We start from the raw sequence: 12,172 nt of genomic DNA, 5'->3' as shown, positions 1-12,172 counted from the left end.
GAATGAATGAAAAGGAGAAATGCAGAGGAGGAAAATTAAAATAGGGGCGTCTGTTTCCGCAATAAATCATCTGTTGAGTGTTTGATGGTTATTTATTTGTGCTTTACAGCGTAACCGCCATGAAACAATCAGAAAATAACATTTGATTTCTCTCATTCACTGTACCGCCACTCCCTCTCTTCACTTGACCACTGCCACAATCACTCTCTCTCTCTCTCTTTCACTCTCTCTCTCTCTCTCTCTGGTACTCTCAGCTCACTTGTGCTATCTCTCTTTTTCGGCTGCAGAAAAATCAGCTATGGTCGCTGGTACCTCATTTGACACTCCAAAATCGAAACAAGGTTAGACACACCTCATAACACTTTTGGTGCATGTTTGGCCATTTAAAACAATAGGTGTCCTTCAAAACATGTGTGTCAGATGCTTTCAGTGTGTTTAGGCCTTAGGTGTCTTCTTAGAGACCACTTGTCAATCAAAATTGTATTTGATGTTGAAGTTTCTAGTTGTTCTGCCATAGTGGCAGTCAGTGTTTCCTCTATTTATTGTAAACAAACAATTGTGGAAATTGTTAGAAATGTAGAGTGCATCATGTCGTAACTGTAGACCTTCTGGTCTACAGGTCCAGTCGCAGACTTGATTTATACTGAAATGTTTGAAACCAACAAATTCATTATGAGGTCTTCATGACCACCAAAAAAGATAAAATAAAAAATAGGATAAAGAGAAAACTGCCTGCCTGCCTGCCTGCCACAGAATAAACTTGTTTTAAACCCTACAAATGCATATAGTGCTGATGATCCACTCACCAAAACTGTCAACTAACAAGTTCATCTAACAAGTCAGTGTGAACTCCAAATGATACAGACCAGAAATATCACAATGGTATATATATTTTTTCCCCTTATTCTGAACCATGGGAACCAAACTGCGGGTGTGGAAGCAAACTGAGGAAAGTAAAATAAGAAAGAAACTAAAAGAGAAAATGAATTTATGGAAGAGAACTGAAACAGAAATGTGTGAAAATAGCTATTGTGACATTTTATTCAAATTAGTGACAAATCCATTCACTTTGAGTTGGCAGCGCACCAGATGACTCATATTTTAAGTTAGCATATGAAATATATATACATATATATATGTAAATGCAGGTGCAAATTATGCAGTGGGGAGGTGGAGGCAGTTGCCCTGTTGGATTCCCCTTCTGGAGAGATGCTAATGTGTGTTGCAGCTCAGGTAAACAAAATAAACATTTCCTGCAAACTGTCATACAACCTTAATTTCTAGGATAATTACTAAAAGCACTAATTTTAATCAACTTTCAAATTCAACTTAATGTAAAAATACTGGCCTACTTTATTTCATGTATTTTGTTTTTAATATTGCATTTTCAGAATAAAATGCCAATGTCAGAGGGTTACTGTGTACAAAGTCAGCGAGAGCTATTCTTGGGAGTACTTGCAGATGAGGTCCTTTAAATTATTACTTCTTATGAATATAAAGTATGAGCAATACAATTTAGAGGGGAAATAGATGGTAAATGATGTGACACAGGGATTCACATAAAAATCTTCAGCACCTCAAGTCTGTGCATGTACCATTAGACAAGTTCACACAGAAGGAATGGGTTAGGTTAAAAACTTCTTTTTCTTCTTTACCCTCTCACAAGAGAGCTGTGGTGAGGTTTATTAGAAAAGAGACCAGATTACTGTATAAAAGAAAATGTCCCCAAAGCACAAGGATTAGTGGTTTTAATAGGGTGACCATATTTTCAAACCCCCAAACCGGGACCTTTAAGTGTATCGCACGTTCATGCACGTGCATGTGTATGCCCTTATGCACACACCATAGGAGTTTTCATCAGGATGGGGGATTATTTCAGCACTTAGCACACCTACTGAGCATACCCTTCAACACCATGGACAGTGCCTCAGCAGATGAAAAATTATGTTTTGTCTCCCAAAATCCACCAAGGTGTTTGTCAGTGTGGACAAGCGCAGACTGACTAAATGGCCGACTGTGACATATTTTCAGCCAGCTTTTTTTTTTTTTAAACAAAACAAGGTACAAATTTCTTTGTGGCCTATGTGGCTATAACATAAAAATAACTTTAACTTATATCTTCACAACGCTATGCCACAAGCTGGTCTCGAGTTTACAAAGATTAAAATGTCAAAACATTAAATGACAATTGCACCTTGTTAATAACAAAAACCAAAAAAGAGCCTTTAAAGAAAGTTTCCTTTGAGAAGAATGCCGGGTATTTTACACTTTGTAGACTTTTCTCTTAGTTAGTTTCTTTTCTGGAGCTCTCAGCTCTCAGGGAAACTACTGCTTATGTATGGCCGTCTTAATATTTAACTTTTATATCAGGATTTCGACCATGTGCGACCGAAAATGTACTCTTGCAGTGTGTGCAGCATTTTCCTTGCCGGGTACTTTACAAAGGAAGAAGTGAGCCACCTGGAGCTCTTCAGAAAAGACAGACTTTCTCTGCGGCCTCATAGCTAACTGTTAGCATACTGACAGGTTCTGTCAGAAAGAGCCACAAGCATCATAGGCTAGCAACAGTCTTGACAACAACTATTGATTGATTGACACATACAGACAAATCAGTGTTGAATTCAGACACGTGGTGCATTGTTATTTGTTATTTATAGTGTTTTTATATTGGGTTTGGTAATAGGTGGGACAGAAGAACATGATAAATGTCTATGCAAGCATGGAAAATAAGGGTAATATTATAAAAATTACTTTAATTGTGGTGTAAACCAGGACAATGTGGTAGTCAATGTTTAAAAACGGGACATTTTAGTGTTTCACAGATATTTGTCAGGACTCGGGACACCCAGCTTGAAACCGGGACAGTCCTGGACAAACCAGGACATCTGGTCACCATAGGTTTTAAAAAGATGGACATTGACTCGTTCCAATAATTGTGCCTGTCACATTGGGAAATATGTAAAGTAAATAAATCTTTATTTACTGTATATAGCACTTTTACAAAGTGCTTCACAAGATGGGTTCATGGCATGGAGTGCTATCAGAAGGATTATGGAGTGAGACAGAAGTCAGACACTCAGACTTTTAAAACAGGAGCTTCTTGCTCCAGGGAAAATCACACAACTCTGCTCCTACTTCTGCTCATATCTTGGTGTGAAGAACGACTGGAGGTAAACAATCTTATTGCACATTCTTCTTTATAAATTACAATATCCATGTGGAAAGCAGTGCATGTATTTATGTACTAACACATGATTTAACACGTATGGCTCCTGGTATGTAAGTAATTGGAGAGTGTGAATCCCAAGGATCCAAATTCAAATTAATATCACTTTTTTGTGATGGTTCAGGCCAAAGAACACGACATCTACATGTGATTGCATCCTAAGTCTGCTAAACCATAGAGTCTAATGTAATGAAACATTTTAAATTATTTTAAATTATTTATAATCGAGTCATGAACACCTGAGTAAGTTAATCATCATAGCTGTGATTGAGAACAGCTGAATGTCAAAATAGATATTAAGAAGCATTTTGAATACAAGACAACCATTAACACATTTGGATAGTTCCCAGATGATGTTCAACATAATGTAGCTTTTCAATCATGTAATATAGCTCAAATTTGTTGGTAAAATCAAAACTGCACAAGTTAATTCACAGTGCAGTGTTACTTCTGATTTGGCAAAGACCTTATGAGAATGTGATTTTTATGGACTTACTTATTCAGTTCAACTTCTGATATTAAATCTTGTGATGCATAACAAAATATATTTTTTTTAAATCTCAAACACATTGTGAATAACAACTTTTGCCACAGAAAACTGCCCATTAAAAAAATGAAATGTTGAAAATGTTCTGAGTATTTTATTGAGTCAGACTTTTGCCAATTAGAAATAGCTACTGCACATGGATATGATCAAGAAAGGTACAGCCCATTTGCCCTCTTTGGCTGAGCTGCCCCTCTGGAGTTAAATAAATAAATAAATAAATAAGTGTTTTATTTTTGCTGTTGTGGCTGCATAAATATGAGTAGCCCATAATTGCTAAAGTTGCCTCTGCAGAACATATAGATGGATGGATGGATCCAAACTTGGTATTGTTGCTGTTGTGTGAGGGCTCCGGGTGAGTCTCTTGAAGTTGTGGAAATGATTAACGACAAATGGTATAACCAATGGGATCACCACATTTGCTTCTGCACAATGCGCAGCTTATCACATGTGCATTGCGTCGCACAATATTGTCTTATATTGTGCTATCTCATGAACCAATCTTAGTTAGCTAGCTGGCTAACATATAGGCAGCAGACTATATACCTCCTCAGTTACGAACATTACATTAAGGGTTCATGTTATGTCTTCAGTATTGATAAAATAAGTCTGTTAGACATAGAAAATCAATAAATACATGGTAACGTGGTAAAAAAAAGTGTGCGTTCTGTAGAGATACAGGGATCTGATGGTTTTGACTGCTGAATCGTGCTAGATTAAATATCGTTTACAGTCAATATGAAGCTATGTGTCATGTGAAAACCAGACCAACTAACGCCACATTAGCATGCCTTGGCAGACCAAACGCCCACATCAGCTTCTTTCTAGCTTGTGACATGAGCTGCTAGCTATGTTCTTGAACATGCTTCATTCAGGTTGTGATGAATTTTCAACCAACAAGCAGATGTAGCTTTACATGATGTATACAATATCAAATCATAACCATCTGAGTTCAAAGAGTTTGTTTGAAGTTTGAATATTGTAGTTTTCACTTTTTTGGTTTCAAAAATGTTTCCTCAAAATTTGAATGCTTTACATAGCTTTTGCTGTCTATAACAAGTAACTAAATGAAGGACCATTGTGCCATGTCGAGTGTGATCACCATACTGGTATATATCCTTTACAATCAGATTGATAGATGGCAGTGTTAAACTCAAGACACAAAATTTTATTGCTGCTTAAACTAGTCACAAGAAACTATATCTGCAATAATTTCTAAACTTACACTAACAGTGTGCAGTTTTTTTTAATTTCATTAACCTTTGAAAACAACTTACAAATTTAAATTGGTTTGTTGTTAGTTAAATGACCATATTTTACACCGTTACACCAGTTGCCTTTTCTCAGGTTAGAGCAACAGCCCCTCAATATGTCTGTGCATGTTCTTGTCCTGAGGTATGTGGGCACCACAGTTAACTACGGTGTGAGTGCTAGCAATTTAAAGAAGGCACTTTGATTACTGTGCTATGTTGCCTGGTCATTTAACCTAGATGCATTTGAAACACATCCTTAATTATTACTCCTGTTGAGTTATGATTTTAATGGGTCAGGTACGTGTGGAATACACAAACCATCCTTGGTGGTTGAGCTGGAATAAGTAGGCATGATAATTAATCAACTGCTTTACATACTGCAGGTCTACAAAGTAATGTGCAATTATAATAATAATAACTGAGATAATAATTCATGTGCAATATAATGTCGAGGAAGATTGATTACTTAAGGCAATTTCTGGATGTTTTACTGGTCATGGACTGAATGTGCAAGAAAATATCATGAAAAAGACATTTCTGAAGTCAGACTCTGCATCCTCAGGCACTAACTTTCTTAGGCTTACTATTCCAAAGAAAAAAACCTCTGACAGTGAATAACCAGTCAGCTTAAGTTTAAAGTCTGGATGCAGGAACAGCTTGGTGGACACTGTTTAAGGATTTCAGCCTATGTTCAGACTCATAGGGAGTCGAAAGGTCCAAGAGGTTGCTTGTGGGCTCTGTTTAAGGGCTTTTGAACAGTAACAGGTCTTAAAATCAATTCCTAAATGGATTGATTGATGGGAGCCAGTGCTGGTAACTTATAACGGAAATGGTGTTTAAAAGTCTGGCTGCAGAATTTTGCTCCAACTGAAAATAGCTCAGGGTGTTCTAGTTTATATTGGAAAAGGGGAGGTCATGATATTTAAGGTGCTCTGATGTAAAGCTATAGATTACTTTTTATAGATCAGCTAGGAAGAGGAGAGATCTAATTTTGGCACTGTAGGAAACAGCTGAACCTGAAAGTCAAAACTAGACTCAGACGTGTAGTACTGCCAGATTTCTAGCCTTTTGTCTCACAAAGGCAAGGTTAAAAATTCTATTTCCTCTGTTACTCACCTTCAGGTAGAAGGGTGCACACTTAACATATTGGCACAACTTGAACAGTTAAAACTGTTGTTAAATGACTGGATTCTGGATGTACATAATATAAAATCTTTGTCCTAAAGTAAATACTACATAGTGATGTACTACACAGTATTTACTATGACTTATCAGCAAACTGTTTTTACACTTAGTATATGAGAAATCAACATACATTACAACATAATTTACAGTTTTATATCATTGGATGTCAAACTGCATTTTTATGCCACTGTCAAACTTTACAAAGAGAAAACAGTGGTATTCCAAAGATTTAACACTTTTTTGTTGTTGTTTTCCTAAATTTTTCCAAAACAGTTTTGCCATTCAAATGCACCATTCATTTCCAAAATAAAAAAGTTTAAGTTCCCCAAGAGTCAAAAATGAATCAGGAGTGGCCTTCGGCACCTAAATTTACTGAACAATAATATAGCTTAAACCCCAAGCTAAAAAGGGGTTTGAGGCAGAGAAGGGGTAAATAAAGGTATTATCTGTGTACAGTACAGTAGAGGGAGACTAGAGACAGTAGGTTAGGAGAAACACAAAATTGTTGTCTCGACTTTGAAGAAGAGATCAGCAGTGAGGTTTGCCCTCAGCGGCACACACTCTAGCTGAAGTGCTGGGCTTTGTAAGACTAACATATGAGCTTCCAGTACCAGGTAAAGTGCATTTCAGTTAATGAGACCTTGAACAAAGAGCATCAGATTTGACTCAACATGTAAAAGAAACCTACTACCACTCGACACAAAGCAACACATCAGGAGTTTTCACTATGAATGAAAACATTCTCAAAAAACAGGAGGAGGGCACATTTTCTCCTCATTGTTTTTTACTCTGTTAGATGTTTTGAGTCATTTTAGTAAGAACATGTGAACAAATATTCATCCAGTTTTGCATTTTATACTGCTTAGAGGAAGCTTCTTTTCATTGCACAGACAGTGAACAACATAGGACAGAAAGCTGCTGGTGCATCGCTTGCTATAGGTCTAAAACTATAGAACTATAAAACTAACACTAAGGAGCCACATCCACAAGGAGCCTTTATGAAATTTTGGCCCTCCACAAAACAGTAATCTGTGGATACAATGTCCAAATCCAGGTTTAACCGCACAAAGTGGAGACTGACTTTGAGTGTAAAGCTCCATAATAATTGGTGAAATTTTGTCCATTATTTATTCCTGTAATCATCACAATTCAAAATTGTGAAGTTTCATGAATGATTGAATTGTCGTCGCTGACTGCTTGTCCATTTTGAACGTCAGGTGAGAATGTCAAGATAATTTGCTCAGTATGAGGACAAAAGGAAAGACATAAAATAGAAATCTGATTCAGATTCAGAAAAATGATTTATCTATCACAAAATGATGGAATTTTTTATGATGACAGCTGATCAGAATGAACTGATATCATTATTTACACATTGGTCAAGTTCTAATGATACTGTAGGAAATTTCAGGGCAAAATAAATACACAATCACAAGCACTGTATATCTTCTTGTTCAAGGATATTTCACAAGGGCACATGGCTGTTGATGATTCTTTCTCTCAAGTGTCCTCAAAAAAAACTAAACCTATACCAAAAAGTGAGCTCTGGCCTTAGCAGTGCCTGCATGTAGTATGAGCTTGTTACTTATAACATGGTATCTGAATAAATGTGCTACTCATTATTTTTATTATTATCATTATAAGCATTACAATTTTCAATATTTGCATTTCATGTCTGTACCCACATTTATGTACCTAGGTCAGGCCCTGGGTGGCCTTTGGCACCACTCCACTGCCTCCCCATCTGCTTCCTTCTGTCCTGATGGAGCATCATGCCAGGGGAGGCCTTCTGTAGCACAGACCCACCCGGCGTGGACCCATGATGCACCAGACAGGCAGCCCCTGTTAGCCACAGTGACAAAAGACTCTGTTGGGTTTGTGTTTAATGAGGCGCTACTGTGTATTCATTCAATAATAACAGCCATATGGTTGTCATCGCTGAACATGCCTCCCCACTTTGCTAGAAAGTTCGGCACCGTCTCCTAGGGAAGACAATTAGCATGGTGATGTGCAGTGCATTGGGGTGGGTGGCAGTTGTTTTCCTATGTTTGTTAATTAATTAGTGGTATGACATTGTTTGGAAATTTAAAGTTGGAAATTGATATTATTAATTGCAAAAATAAGCTTCCAATTATGTGTAAACATTCAACTCTTCTCTAATGTTATCACAAGGATAAAAGTATTATAGCCTGCTATTTGAGCTCCCAGTCATCATGTTTGGTATCAATATAATATGTATTCGTTTATTTATAGGGGAGATGGGGTAAATAAAGCCAGTGGGTAAAATGAGCCACCCCATTTATCTAGGTAATCATAGGCAAAAGTAATCATGTGACCACAAATTAAGAAAGTATAGTTCACATTACTCAGTCCATCTTGGACTCAAGCACATGGAGAGAGTGGTTAGCAAAACAGAGCAAATAAAATGATATTTGTCATGCCAAGTGAATTCATCATGTTACTTAAGTTATTAGTCTTGTATCTTAATTAAAATAGATACATTTTGGACATTATTACATGTTAATTTAAGTCAGTGTCAGCTACAAAACAAGGTCATAAACCTAGCATAACTGTGAATCTGAGCCACAGTGTGAATCAGTTTTGTCAAAATGGAGGTTGTTGGGTAAAACGTGCCAATGACATTGGGGCAAGTTGAGTCAATAGCTCAATTTACCCACAAAAATTATTTTCTGATATTCTAGAGGCTAGAGACACTGTTAATGTTTGATCCATGTTACAAGTGTTACAATGTTGATGAATAAATACCTAATTGTTGACTAATGTTAAGTTTAAGCCACACACAAACATGCAGTACACACAGACAGATGACAAATTAAAGGAAAAGCCGACATAAAGTGTCTTAGTAAGGTGTTGGGCCACCAGAACATCATCAATACACCTTGGCATTGATTCTACAAGTCTCTTAACTCTTCTGGAGGGATGAACACCATTCTTCAAAAAGAAATTCCCTCATTTGGTGTGTTGATGATGGTGGTGGAGAGCGCTGTCTAACATGTCAATTCAAAATCTACCTTTTCTCTATATTTTGACATTGTTTTTTACATGTTCATGTTTTTTTTAAATTTTTTGGTCAGGTCATGTGTTGTAGCATTTAAAAAGAAGCCAGTGGGTTGTACAGTAAAGACAATCTGAATCCATGTTGCAATGTGTTAAGTTAAAGGGGCCATATTATGCTTTTCGTGATTTTGTTATTTATATACTGTTATAATATCAGATATCTATGCTAAACATGGTCAAAGTTCCAAAACTTAAGGTTAACATATGTAGAAATTCTCCCTACAAGTCAAAAGCCCAGGTTTCAACCTCCTCTGAAAGCTTTGTTTGAGAAGCTGACAATTCGAGTAAAGAATGAGAAAAAATTATGAAATCCTACTATTATAGAGCCCCAGAATATAAATACAGACCTGGAAAAGTTTATATGTCCCCTATAAACATATGATATACTTTAATGGAAGACATTCGTTACAGTTTTAGTTTCTGTCACTCAATATAAGATTTAAATATGAAAAAGAGTGGGTGAGAGAGGGTGGAGATAGTTGGGATAGCTGATTTTCTGACCACGTCTTCCCATCACATCAACCACATTAGCCCCTTATCTCAGACAAGCATGCAACAGCTCATGTGAGAAGACAAACTCATAACTCGCTTGATTCATGATCAATTAGTTTGATTCAGATTTGTAAAGAACTGTAACCACTTTTTCAATTTCAATTTAATTCTTAGCTAGCTCTATGAATCACCCAGTGGGTTTGATCATCACCTCACTACAAATAACTCAGTTTTGGACCCCACAACACCTTAAACACACATTTTTACGGTATGTTGGCGGTCAGATTAAAACATTTGGAAACCATTCCTATACTATTCCCTAATTCCCACCTCAGCTAAGTTTGAGTCACAAAACTGGTGGAATAGATGCAGAGACTGAGCCAGTATGTGTCTGCTCCACAGAGATGGTGTAGTATATTTTGCCATTACACCTCCCTTGCTCTCCTCTCTGTGTCTTAGGCCATAAAACATCTCCCTATTAGCATCCTAGACACTTAGCTGCGAAGCGGCACACTCTCTTTATATGCAGGCTCAGGCACATGATCATTTCCATTACAATCATTTGGGTGAAAATATGCGGCAGACACAAACATGACATTAATTTTAATGTGGTGCTACAGCTCTGTTCAATTACATTCCATAAAATATTCACAGGGAATCTCACTCTGATTTAGGTATAGGGGGTATAGCACAGCTGGAACTTCATGGATGTGCTAATACAGAAGATAATGTATGAGTGTGTAGGTATTTTTTCAAGGCATTACTTATTTACTGTAAGTAAAGGCAAGGCTTCTTCCTGCCATCCTGGTTTTAATTCAGGACCGCATCACAAGTAGCTATGTACAGTGGGTTACATACTGCAACATCTGGACTATGTAGGCACTTTGCCAACCATTTTTATATGGGATGGCTACATCTGTTTCAAAACAACCACATACTGTCCTAACAATGTCATTAAGCCAAAACAGAGAGAAGTGCTAGTTAAGGAAATAAAATGAGGTAAAGGAAAGGTAAAACAAAAACTTGATCACTGCCATGCATAGAACTTCAGCCACTGTTCCATCAAAGAGAGCCTTGGAGGCCATCTTACTCCAAGTACAATGCACTTTCACTGCTTACCAGCCAATAGGCATGTGAAATGCTTCCACATTGTCAATAAGCAAGTCTCTGTTGTGACTTGAGGCCTGCCGCATGCCCCACCACTGTAACAAACAAACAGCTGCTGTAAGCATCTCCTTGGATCTTTCAGTAGCAACACGACTGGGATGAAAATCTAAATTTAAACATTCAACATTCAGTCATTCAATTAATAGACACTATCACAGATAGCTAGGATATTTATTTATAGCTTGCCCAGACAGTGGTGAAGGTCTGGCTGGTCTTCTCTATTGTTAGGTACAACTTCAACTTTTTTCAACATTCATTACAAATAAGAATCTGTGACAAAAGGTATTTATCTGAGAGGATCATTGATTCACTTGTCCTGGCACTTTCAAGAGGCTGTTTAATGAGATTCTCTATTTGACCTGTCAACCATCAGAACAAAAGAGAGGAGTCAGAGGGAGGTGAAGAGACTTAGGTTTCTGCACTAATGACAAACACCTCATAGAGTCTATTTTCTGAATGGGCTGACTCATATATTTTAATTGTAGGAAGTGTCTCAGTGGCCAAAGCAAGTGCAGTATGAGGTTGATGTTTTCAAATAAACTGCCTTGTCTTTCTCTTGCCATTGGCATTTTACAGCTCAGACCAACTCGACATCATTATTGCACTGATTATTCATTTGGACATTCAAAGTCAGTGTTTATTTTGAGCACAGGCCTAGGAATTAAAAATTACCTAACATTATTCTGTTCTGTTGTTTGGTGCAGTGAATAAATGCCATTACACTAAATATATGCTATAAAGAACAATTACTAAATTCATATGCTGACAATGTCTATTGTGTTGTATGAATGCAGCTTAACCTATTTATAGTAGCCTCCCTTTATGAAATACTACATGTGAAATGTATGTTTTAGATAATTAGACAAAACACCTGTTAAGTGGCTTAGCACCTAAAACTCACTGGTCACATTTGATGGAATGGATCTTTGAGCTGCACTGAGCTGAAGAGATTATCTCTTTACCCAGAAAATCATGGTTACATATGTTACTCATCTTTATACATGGAACAAGGAGAGTTTTGAGGGCTGCTCTGTAAAGGAGAAGAACCTATTAGTGGGCCCCCTGTGCTTATAGCATTAGGATTATGAGCAAAGACAAAATCCTTGAAAATAGCTATGTTGTTACTTATAATTATAATTTAAATATAGACCAATATAGATTGTGAAAAAGAAAAAAAAGTGTACCTATATTTACTTATACTAAAAAGGTGTAAAAAGCATATGTGTG

This window comes from Thunnus maccoyii, chromosome 7 (genome assembly GCF_910596095.1).
Source record: "Thunnus maccoyii chromosome 7, fThuMac1.1, whole genome shotgun sequence".
Lineage (NCBI taxonomy): Eukaryota > Metazoa > Chordata > Actinopteri > Scombriformes > Scombridae > Thunnus > Thunnus maccoyii.
This window is presented reverse-complemented; position numbering follows the sequence as displayed.